The sequence below is a fragment of the Halichoerus grypus genome, chromosome 13 (assembly GCF_964656455.1).
Source record: "Halichoerus grypus chromosome 13, mHalGry1.hap1.1, whole genome shotgun sequence".
In the NCBI taxonomy this organism is placed as follows: domain Eukaryota; kingdom Metazoa; phylum Chordata; class Mammalia; order Carnivora; family Phocidae; genus Halichoerus; species Halichoerus grypus.
The window spans coordinates 75,839,610-75,851,695 of NC_135724.1; the positions used below are offsets into that span (position 1 = coordinate 75,839,610).

Sequence of the window (12,086 nt, forward strand, 5' to 3'; positions counted from 1 at the left end):
ACAGGCCTTTGGGGAGACAAAGCACCTTGGTTATGGAATGTCCTCTCCCGTCCACTGCAACAGGAGGCAAACTACCATCTTTAAGGCAACAGGGCAGGGATACCAAGTCAGCAGTGTGTGCCGGAGGGGGGTGCAGGTGGAAGGACCACCCACAGGTGGCCAGCGCCAGATTCTGAGGGACACATAGCAACCGAGTTTTGGCAAGGGGGCATTGTGCCAGGATGTCCCGAGGAGCTTCTAGAGAGGTGAGCATCTCTTTAGAGCCTCGTTGTCATGACGGCCAGGCATCTGGATCAGCCATGTAATATCAGACTGCTTTGTGAAGCTTGGGCACCCAGCCAGAAGGGGTGCACATCCTTTCAGTGGGAGAAGAGAACCTGCCCCTCTATCCTAGCTTCCTTCCTGTCCCCTGCAAGGCCACTTCCTCCCACCACTGTCCTGAGTCGGCATCTCAGCTCTGACATTTACAAGCTGTTGCCTGTGGTCAAGACAAATAACCTGATGAAGCCTCCGTTTCCTCATCTGTAGAATGGGAGTAATGAGGTTGTTGAGAGGAGTAAAGGATCAACTTGAATATAATACATGTAATGAGCCTAAAGCACAGCAAGTCCCTGAATCATCATTAGCATCATCTTCTTCAACGTCAGAGCTGGAAAGAGTTTTGGAATCATCGTGTTTTATGCCACATTTATTCTTCCTGCTTCTGACAAATATTGGCTGAGGGCCTCCTGAGTGCTGGGGAAGCAGGCTGGGGGAGAAGACAGAAGAGGCCCCCACCCGGCTGTTCACAGACTAGAGGAGCAGACAAGATGAGAGTCTTCATCGGCTTTCAAAGTCACATCACATTCCTGGGTGGCATGGGCCAGTGTCCATGGCATGAGGATCTCCTGGGGGGCAGGTAGGCTTCCTCGAGGAGGGGACAGCTAGCTTGAGACTTGAAGGGGTTTGCCGAGTCAGAGGGCTGATAGGAGAAGGTCCAAACTAGAAACCAGATCATCTGGTCCCTTTCTTTAGCCCCACAACTGAGATCTGCTAATTCTGTCTTCCAGATGGAACCTGAACACTCCCTCCATGTCTCTGGCCCTGCCCTGGGTTGGCCACCTCCCCTGGAGTACTTCAACAGCCTCCAAAGCAGCTTCCCTGCCTGTCCTGCTCCACGGAGCTGCTAGAGGATCTTTGCAGAAGGCAAAACTAACCATGTCCTTCCCCAGAGGAACACCTTTGCTGCAAGATAAAGTCCTGACTCCTTCCCACGGTCGCCTGCAGCATCCAGCCCCTGCAGACCCCTCTGACCTCCTATTTTCCCCTCTCCCCACATACTGTCCACTGCACTTCTCGAAAGTCTGCATCTGAAAAGTGCTTCCTGCTGGACTTTTGCACCTGCTGGTCTCTGTGACTCACACACCCTTCCACGCTTCAGGCCTTAGTGTGAACACTCCTGGCCCTCCCTGCCTGGTCCAGGTTAATTCGCCCTGTTTCCTCCTCCCCAATTAGAGGTGCCCACTTTTTCGTGAATGCTTGTTGAAGGGTCTGGTTTCCCCCTTGGATGCAGGGGCCTTGTCTTCCTGTCACCTGCTGAATCCCAGTGCCTGACACAAGGCTCTCAGGAGATGCTGTTGCTAGGTAGTTGTTATTAAACAAATGATCACTGGGGCGCCTGGGTGGCTCAGTTGTTAAGCATCTGCCTTCGGCTCAGGTCATGATCCCAGGGTCCTGGGATCGAGCCCCGCATCGGGCTCCTTGCTCTGCAGGAAGCCTGCTTCTCCCTCTCCCACTCCCCCTGCTTGTGTTCCTTCTCTTGCTGTGTCTCTCGCTGTCAAATAAATAAATAAAATCTTTAAAAAAAAAAAAAATAAACAAATGATCACTATTCAGATCTCTTCCCTTGATCTCCATTTCTCCACCCACAAAGGGGCATTAGAAAATAGCCAGCAGAGGGGTGCCTGGGTGGTTCAGTCGGTTAAGCATCTGCCTTCAGCTCGGGTCATGATCCCAGGGTCCTGGGATCAAGCCCGATCAAGTGTCTGGCTCCCTGCTCAGCAGAGAGTCTGCTTCTCCCTCTTCCTCTGCCCCTCCCCCGCTCATGCTCGCTAGTGCTCTCTCTCTCTGTCTCTCTCTCTCTCCAATAAATAAATAAAATCTTAAAAAAAAAAACCCACCCAACAGTTACTATGCAGTTAGTCATACAAAGCCTCTAATATATGTAGAACAAACACTATATGATACTGTTTTTCAATAACAGCCAGATTCATGGAGATGGGATTGCATATTGTCAGTCCCAACACTTTCTACCAGGGAGGCACTATTTACTGGACCCATGAATGAATTAATGAAGAGCTATGAATGAATGCATGGCTAGCCATAGGCAAATTACTTAATATCTGTATGCCTTGGTTTTCTTATCTGTGAGATGGGGATGATAATAGACCTGTCACACAGGCTATTTATAGTTTAAATATGTAAATATAGGTGAAGTGTTTAGACAAATGCTTCGCACTTAGCGTGTGTCTGTGTTTGCTGTTATGGTTGAAACTATTGCAGAAATTTATTTAAAAAAAAACGCAAAACTTTTCACGATGAAAACTAGCCTGCATCCCTTCCTTCCCCTTCCTTCAATGCATATGCATATAATGCATAGATAGATCTATTATATACTCATTTTACAGATAAAGAAACAGGGGCACAGAGAGGTTAAATATCTTGAGACCTACCAGCCTGGAGTTTTATTTTACTCACGTCTGTCAGGGTTTCTCAACCTCAGCACAACTGACATTTTAGGCTGGGTGTGGGTGGGTGCGGAAGGGGCTGCCCCGTGTTACTGCACGATGTTTAGCAGCATCTCAGGTCTCTAGCCCTTAGACACCAGGAGGACGCCCCTGCACCCCAGCTGTGACAACAAAAAATGTCTTCAGATATTGTCAAATGTCCTTGGCGTGGGGCTGGGGGAGCAGGGCAAAATCGCCCCCTTCTTGAGAACCCCCATGTCTATGAATCCGTATGATAGCCCCTCCCTCTGTTTTCCTTGTGTTACACACACAGTAGCACTCTGTTCAGGGTGTAGTCTTCTTCTCTTACACCACTTCTCGGCGACCATTTCCACTTCGCTGATTACAGACAGGAGAGAACTTCTCTGAAACAGACCTGTCCCGACAGGAAGAGGGGTGAGCCCCCCGTCCTGGGGGTAAGCCAGCCCTCAGACCAGGACTTCCGGGGCGGGGTCAGCTCCCGGGGCCATCCCGCCCCTCCGCGCAGTCGGGGGGCGGGCCGCAGGGGCGGGGAGCGGCCGTGGGCGGGGCCGCGCGCCCGGGCCCTCCCCCGCGCGACGTCACGGCGCCGCGGCCCCGCCCCCGCGCGCGGGCTCCTCCCCCTCCCCCGGCCGGGGCGGCTGGCCAGCCCGGAGTCGCTGGGCGAGCGGGGTCGCCTCGCAGCGCCTTTGCACGGTAGGTGGCCCTGGGGTGGCGCGTGGGGCCCGGGCCGCGGCCGCCGGCAGGGAGGCGTCTGCGAGTCGGCCTCGGACGCCGTGGAGCCCTCAGCCCGGGCGGCTTCTTCCCGGGCCCGACGCGGCTGCTGAGGCTCCGGGGCTGGGAGCTGGGCGGGAGGCGGCGCGCGCGGCCGGTTAGAGGATCCGCAGACGCCGGGCGCCCCGAGCGCTGTCCGCGGGGTGCGGTAGAGCCCCGGCCCCCTGACCGCGCTTCTCGCCTCGGACCCCGCGCTCCGGCGGCGCTCAGCGTCCGTGTGTGTGTGTTGGGAGTGGGGGGTGGGGGCGGCGGCGTGTCACCGCCGTCGGGGTCCCCGGCCCCTCCGCGGCGTGCGGGGACCCCCCGGGCGGGCTCCGGGACGCGCGGGGGGCGCATGGAAGTTAACTTGCAACGCCGTGCAGTTGCGAGGCGTGTCCAGAGTGGAGGCGTTGGGCGGCGGAAATCGCTGGCTGAGGAGGGGGCCGCAGAGAGCATGGGGTAGGGGGAGCCCTGGTGAACTTGAGGGTCAGCCGGGAGGAGGGAGCGAAATTCTGCCAGAAGACCCCGCCGCCTGGCAGCCTTCCCCTCTCAGTGTGAGCTGGACGGGAGGTGCTTGATAAAACAGACTGGGAGTGGCAGCGCGGGAAGGGGGGCTTGGTCACCCAGGCCTGGTTGCTGGACTTGGCAGAGTCGTTATTATTATGTGGGGCAGAAGTCGGGTCTGACTTTGCCACTCAAATGCCCATCCCCTCGGGAGGCAGGGTGGGGACCATCCAATGGAGTGCAGTCGTTACAAGGCACTTGCCCATCACTTGCCCACTTCCCCTATCACTTGCCCACTTCCCCTTTTACAGGTGGGGAAACTGAGGCTCAGAAAGGTCAAGTGCCCACGGCCCTTGTAGGTCCCACAGGTAGGATGTGGCAGAGCTGAAACCCACCCTCAGACCTCCTGACTTCATACGTCATGTATGGTTGTTGGGGAGGGGAGCTGGCAAACTCCTACTCATCCTTCAGAAGCCTCAGGCAGCACCCCATCCTGGAAGCCTTTGGCAGGCATTGTTGAGTGCTTCCTGTTTTGAAACCCACAGAGGTGACTGGCCCTTTCCCTCACTTATCAACCTCCCATCCTGGGCTGTGGACATCTGTCCCTATACCCCATCTCCCATCCTTTCATTCAGCTGGGTGGCCTGATGGTTAGGCCAGGCTTCTGGAGTTGGGCAAATCTCGGGGTGACTCACTCTGGTTTAGTAGTGATGTAGTCTGTGCGAGTCGTTCCTCCTCATCCAGCCTCAGTTTCCATGACTGTGAAATTGGGTTTGTTGAGTCATTCATGAACCAATTTACCCTACTGAATCCCAGTTGTACTATTATTTACTCAGTGTGTGTGTTTAAATCACTGTATTTTTTTTTTAAGATTTTATTTATTTATTTGACAGAGAGAGAGCACAAGTAGGCAGAGTGGCAGGCAGAGGGAGAGGGAGAAGCAGGCTCTCTGCTGAGCAGGGAGCCTGACGTGGGGCTCGATCCCAGGACCCCAGGATCATAACCTGAGCCGAATGCAGCCGCTTAACCGACTGAGCCACCCAGACGCCCCTATCACCGTATTTTTTAAAACCTCATGTAATCTCTTTATAGCAGCTTTACTGAGATCAAATTCATATATCCTATAATTCACGCTTTTAAAGCATTCAATTCAGCGGCTTTTTAGGATATTCACAGAGTGAATATTTTAGAACATTTTCATCACCCAAAAAGAAACCCTGGACCCATCTGCAATCACTTCTCAATCCCTCTCTCCCCAGCCCCTGGCAACCACTAATCTACTTTCCGTCTCTATGGATTTGCCTATACTGGACATTTCATGTAAATGGAGTCACGCACGATGTGGCCTTTTGTTACTGGTACCTTTCACTTAGAATGATTCTGAGGTCCATCCGTGTGGTAGCAGTTCTTCCTTACTTTTTTTTTTTTAGTATCTCATTACTTTTTTTTTAACAGGTTTTTTTTAAGATTTATTTATTTATTTATTTGAGAGAGAGAGAATGAGTAGGGGAAGGGGCAGAGGGAGAGGGAGGGGGGAAGCCGACTCCCTGCTGAACATGGAGCCAGACGCAGGGCTTGATCTCAGGACCTGAGCTGAAACCAAGAGTCAGATGCTTAACTGACTGAGCCACCCAGGTGTCCTGGTATTTCATTACTTTTTTTTCTTTTTAATTTCAGTATAGTTAACATACAGTATTAGTTTCATTAGTTGTACTTCATTACCTTTTAATGGCTGAATAATATTCCATTGCATGGATATACTCTATTTAACCACTTCTCAGCTGGTGGACATTTGTGTTATTTCTGCTTTTTGGCTGTTGTGAATACTGCTGCTGTGAACATTTGTGTACAAGCCTGCGTGTGCCCATATGTTTTCAGTTCTCCCCGGTATATCCCTGGGAGTGGAATTGCTGGATCGGATGGTAATTCTGTCTTTAACCTTTTGAAGAAGTGCCAGGTTCCCAGAGCAGCTTCCCCATTTTACAGTCTCGCCAGCAGCAGATGAGGGTACCGATCATCTTAAATAAATATAGTCTCCGAATAGTTACAGTCTTTGAAATCACTGGCTTTGATGTGCTCGGTATAAATTATTTTCCAATACGCATTGAGTTAAACGCCTCGTTAGCAGAATAAGGAGTGTCCTGGGGGTCAACAGGAGCATCTCTGGGACCATCAGGAAACCAGAAATCCAGCCCGTGGAGCGCTTTGCCAAGGCGTGTGTGTGCTTGCATTGCTTCTCTAACAGGGGCGTAGTTGTGAGGGCAGTCTGCCGGGCCCTGTGCGGGACGGGGGGCACTGAGGAGCCCAGGGGCTTGCGGTGCCTACCCCAGGACCTGGTGGTGCCTGTTAGGAACCTGTGTATAGGAGAATGGAAAAGTAGGAACTGGCCAGACCTTCCCACCCCAGCTGCAGAGGCCAGTCCCTCAGCGGTGAAAGGGAGTCTGGTCCTGCCCGGGGCCCCACCCTGGCCACCTATGCTCATTCTGCAGGTGACCTCCCGTGCTGGCCATGTGGGCTGGGCCATCTGAGCGGCCTCAGGGAGCCACTGCTTGTTCCAACCGATGCCACCCCTCCCTCGCCCCCCACTCCCAGACCTGAGACCCACAGTCCTGAGTTACAGAGGCCCTGTCGGTGCCCCTCGGGATGACACACAGACATCCCCTCCTTCCTCTTGGCATCGCCCCCATGCCTGGGCCCCCCACCTCTTCCCTCACGCTCTTTGCCTTCTGTGAGGATGAAGCTGCTCGGGGAGAGCCCAGGTCAGAGCACGGCATTTTCATCGAAGAACCAAGTTTCTTGAAGGTCACCAGTTCCCGATGTTCTTAAGCCTGTCGTCTGCTGGTTCTGGAACCGAACCCAGCATCCCTCTGTGCGTTCTGGGTTCCCACGGAGCAGCCTTGTCCCACCTGGACAGCTGCTGTTTGGGAGGGCCATTGAGCTGGGCCTCTGGCACCTGTCACCAGCCCCTCCTGCTTTTATTCATGTATGCATATTTTCCCTTCCGTGTCCTTTTACAACCAGGCATTCCTGGATAGCCTGGGGAAATGGAAACGGTTCAGGAGACTAGGGGAGAGTCTCTGGGCCTCAGTGTATCCTGCTGGGGAAATGGGTGTGGACTGAGTCAGAACTTGGATCTAGTGCCATCCTGGGATTGGTAAGGCTGTCAAAACGTGTTATCCACACGACTTTGTGAATCGATATGTAGTAAGAGAGGTGGGTCAGCAGTGGCTGGTGGTAGTGATTTAAAAGCCCAGGTATGGCCCATATGGCTCTGATCTGCCCTGTGGCACTGCAGAAACTTGTCTGGGTAACAGCAGCTCCTGGCCTCACCACCCACCCCCCCCCCCCGCCACCTGTTCCTGCCATCTGCAGGGCCCCTTCTCTGCGCTCTGCAGCCACGCACTCACCCTGTCTGGGGCCACTCCAGAGAAGGTTCTGAGATGCCTGCGCCCTCGCATGGCCCTTCTCTGGTCTTTTCCACTCTGGGTTGTGGCACAAGGAGGATTCATGGGAATGATTCATTGAGAATGGCCCGTGGGGTGGGCCGAGCCCCAGAAATTGCAGGGAAGGGCTGCTGAGGGCAGTGCCCACGTGCCCTGGGGAGCCGCCGGGGCTGCCATCCCAGGGAGGAGCTTCATGTTATCCTGTGTGCTCAGATGGTGGGAGGCAAGCGCAGGGCAGCCAGCCTGTCTGCCAAGTGCATTCTTGCATCAACCAGACTTTTGACCAGGCTGCTGTGGCCAGAAAGCAGGCTGGTGGCCAGAAAGTGGGCCTGGTGGCAGTGTGCACGCTCCAGGGCTCGCGCCTGCATCGGAATCTGGTTGTTCCGCTCAGCGGCTGCATGTTTGTGTTCCTCCCTCCCTGCTGCCATCAGTTTTCCCGTCTGCAGAATAGAGGTGCAGCTAGGACCTGCCTCCTGGATTGGACCAGAGGGGACGGGGGCCAAGTGCTTACCTTGTTGCAAGGCAAAATGAGACAGCTCAGGGTCAGACAGGCTGTTGGAATCTTGAGTGTGTCCCTTTGGGAGCCTCAGCTTCCCCATCTGTCAGAAGGCCATAATTATAACTGATATCAACAGAGCTCACCAGGCACGAGGCAGTGTTCTAGGCGCTCTGTGTACACGAACTCGTTTGATCCTCCCAGTGCCCACAGGAATTGGACAAGCCGAGGTATGGAGAGGTGAAGTCATTTGCACAGGGGCACCCTGCTAGGAAGTGGGAGAGACAGGATTTGAATCCAGAGTCTACGCTCCTAATTACCATTTTACCCCCTCTCGATACCCTATCTTTTTTTTTTTTTTTTAAAGATTTTATTTATTTGACAGAGACAGAGAGAGAGAGGGAACACAAGCAGGGGGAGTGGGAGAGGGAGAAGCAGGCTTCCCGCTGAGGAGGGAGCCCGACACGGGGCTCGATCCCAGGACCCTGGGATCATGACCTGAGCCGAAGGCAGACGCTTAATGACTGAGCCACCCAGGTGCCCCGCGATACCCTATCTTAATGCCCAACACATAGAAAATACTCGGAAGGTGTTGGTTATTATTACTGTATTATATTGTTATATACTGTTACAAATTATTATGTATTATTAATGCACGTTTATCCCTTTCCCTGCCTATTTGTCCACACTCTAACCTGGATGACAGAACAAGCAGGGCTCTTGGCTTGCGAAGTCCAGACTCCTACCCCCCAACCCTGATCCCTCCTCTCCCTCCCATTCCCCCACACTCTCCTGAGCAATTGGGGCTGGGTAGGGGCTTGGAGGTAGCTGAGTCCCAGCTGGGTTTCTGAATTGCTGTGACATTGGGCAAGGTGCTTTCCGTCTCTGAGACTCAGTTTCCCCACCTATGAAATGGGCAGGTCGGCCTGTAACAAGCTGCCAACCCATGCCTTTGACCCACGGGACGGTTTCTGTTTAGCTCCCATGGTGTTTTATTTTAAATTGAGCCAACATTCGATTATTTTTAGAGAATCATCCAATTTCCCACTTCTTTTGGGAACTCAGGAGCTTGGGCCAAACTGGAGTGGCCTGAAGATCCCCCTTAAATGCCCCAGGCCCTCCTGGTCATTGTAGTCCCCACCACACCATTCCCCACCATCTCATGCATGACCTTTCTGGCTCCCAGGGCCCTCTGGCCCAGTACAAGTCTTCACAGCTCTGAGGACACCACGGACCTGCCTGGGTGGGTGTCACTTGAACATGCAGTTCATTGCTTTAAAAACAAAAAATTTTTAACCCCTGGTTTCCACGCTCTTCAAGAGTCACCTCAGCTCTGCTTTTCTGGGACATTGAAAATTGTCTGCGGCCTCCTGTTACCTATTCTGTCACTAGAAGCCTCGAGGCTTTTAACACATCAGGAGCTTGTCCCCATTCCACACTCCCTGTCTCTGGGCCCCAGGGTCCCACCTTACCTGGTTCAGGTCTCCACATAACCCACAGTGAGATATTCGGGGCCAGCGGAAGTCCCTCTGCTGTGAGTACTGGCGAGGATGTGTCTGTGTCCCAGCGTATCTACACCACTTGCACGGCTCCGGGGACACCATCCCATACCCTTTCTCTGTCCTCACAAGGGATCAGGGGGGCATCTGTTACTGACCACTCCATTTCCTGGAAACTGAGGCGCAGAGGCAGTCAAGTCACTTTCACACAGGCCTGATGTGACAGCAGTGGAAATTTGAGCCCACATCTGCCCAACTCCAGAGGCCGCCTGCGGGAGTCATCCATCCATCCCATCACTGCACAGATACCCGCTGAGGGACGCCCTCCATGGACATCTATAGTCACGGCTGTGGCCCCAGCACCTGGCACTGGGCCTGGGTTACCCTGGAGGACTCAGGAACTACTTCTGGAAAAGGGACATGTGGAAGTTTCTTGGCTACATGCTGGGGTGCAGGATTTAAGAAGCCACCAGGTCCCCTTTTTCCTGGAGTTTACCCTCTAGTGGAGGCATCAGACAAGAAAAAAAGTCAACCACATCTCTGACCTGAGGTGCCTACCTAGAAAGTTGACAAACTACAGCCCCCGGGGCCAAGTCCAGCCCACTGCTTGTTTTTGTAAATGAAGTTTTATTAGAATACACCACACTCATTTATTTCCATTCTGTCAGTGACTGCTTCTGTACCATAAGGACAGAGTTCACTGGTTTCCCAGAGACCATGAGGTCCAACAAAATTGAAAATACTTTTTTTAAAAAGATTTTATTTATTTATTTGACAGAGAGAGACAGCGAGAGCAGGAACACAAGCAGGGGGAGTGGGAGAGGGAGAAGCAGGCTTCCCGCCGAGCAGGGCGCCCGATGTGGGGCTCGATCCCAGGACCCTGGGATCATGACCCGAGCCGAAGGCAGACGCCTAATGACTGAGCCACCCAGGTGCCCCAAAATTGAAAATACTTATTGCTGGACCCTTTACAGAAAGTCTGGCAACCCCTGATCTAATTATCTCTTGGGTCCCTTTAAGTTATAGTATTTTGTAAGGTGATAGTAAAATAATGATTGCCATTAATATTTGAGTGCCTGCTGGATACTTAGCTCTTGGGGCTTCTGCCTGAAACTTTCCCACACAGCTCAGGGAAGGTTTTGTTTTGATTTTGACTGTCCATGGGCATCAGGGGGCCTTCACTTCTTTATTTAGTCTGTTCTCCCATTTAGTCAACGAACGGGGCCGGGTCCTGCGAGGACGTGGGCAGTGTCCCACCCTGTGCATTCCTGTGGAGGAGACAGCAGGCCAGAGGGGTCATACAGGGTGCTAAGTGCTTTGGGGGGCATACTGGGTACTGGGATGGGAGGCAATCAGGGAAGGCTTCCTGGAGGTAGTGGGGGGGGGCTACAAATTGTGCCAGTAGGAGTTGGCTGGGTAGAGGAGGGCAGGAAAGGTGTTCCAGGGAGAAGGAACCACAGGTGCAAAAGTTCAGAGCTCTGTAACCCCCGTGGCCTGGTAGGTCTGCTCGAATTTATGGCTTCCGGAAGTTGGTATGTGCGGGTGGGGGTGGAGTAGGGTGTTAAAATTGGAGGTCAGCAGGAGTCGAGTCACAACACAGGGTCCAGTTGCTACCCTGGAGGACCTGGGTTTCCCCCTGGAGAAAGAGTTTTCCTTTCCAGGTCTCCCTCTAGCCTTTGTGGACTCCCAGGAGAGTCACCACTGGGTGCTAACTTAGCACTTCTCCCTGGCTCCTGTTGTTTAACACAGAGCACGCCCCTGCTGGGCTCCCCCTCCACCCCTCCCCCTGGGCTCCCTGGGTGGCCGCCCCCAGGTAGGAGGCTTAAAGATTGCTTCCTTTGCATTTATTTTTGCAGTTTTTTTTAAATTAAGGCGTGTTTTTCATTTAAGCCGGTGGGTTCTGGTTTCCTTTGAAAATGTTATAGCAATATTGAGTTCACTGAACAAAAATAGGAAACAGGTGAGAGTAATTGGGAAGGTGGCCCTCAGCAGGTGGGAATTTGGGCAGCCCCGCAAGGGGGCGGGGGGGGGCTCCCAGGGGGCCAGGCTGGTACAGTGACCTTGCTCTAAAAGGTTTGGCTCCTCCCTGAAGCCCCAGGAGCCTTGACCCGAGGGGTGGGGAAGGACACCGAGCTGAGGTTCTGGTTGCAGGCTGTTCCCAGGCTCCCCTATCTAGCTCCTGCTCCCTGCGTCTGGCTGGGTCTCTATTTTTGTCTCTCCCCATCTCCTTCTCATCCCTATCTCCCTCTGTTCAGGTTTCCCTGACACGGTCTCCCCCATCGCTGTCTCTCTCTATCTCTGGCTGGCTGGCTCTCTCCATCTGTTTGTCTGCCTTCTCCCTCCCCCACCTGCACTACTTCCCCTCCACCCCCCCCACCCCAGCTCTTCCTTTATCTCATTAGAAACTCTCTGTCCCACTTCCTCTGGCTGTGAGTGACATCCTGCCCCCAGAACCTTCGGAACCGAACCCTCACAGAGGCGGGGGACTCCGCCACCACCCTCCCCGAGGCGGCGTGGAAGTAGGTGGTGTGTGGATTCCTGGCTGGGAGGTGGAGGCCCAGGGAGGTCTGGAGGCCAGCGGAGGCAGCACAGCACTGCAGGGATTCTGAGTCCGCCTGCCCCTGGGGCCCCAGAGTGTGGGGATGGG

General features: G+C 53.7%; 1 protein-coding gene across 5 annotated transcripts in view; it reads left to right on the plus strand.

The window, feature by feature from the left end:
* Nucleotides 1-3,348: 3,348 nt before the first annotated feature.
* Nucleotides 3,349-12,086, plus strand: part of TPST2 (tyrosylprotein sulfotransferase 2) — a 47,169-nt gene continuing 38,431 nt past the window's right edge. For 2 of the 5 annotated variants that reach the window (XM_078060832.1, XM_078060833.1), the window contains exon 1: nucleotides 3,349-3,440. The gene's annotated coding sequence lies outside the window, so the exon portion shown is untranslated. Of the gene's footprint in view, nucleotides 3,441-11,860; nucleotides 11,959-12,086 lie in introns of those variants that run through there. The other 3 variants (XR_004921266.2, XM_078060830.1, XM_078060831.1) reach the window with 3 other exon arrangements.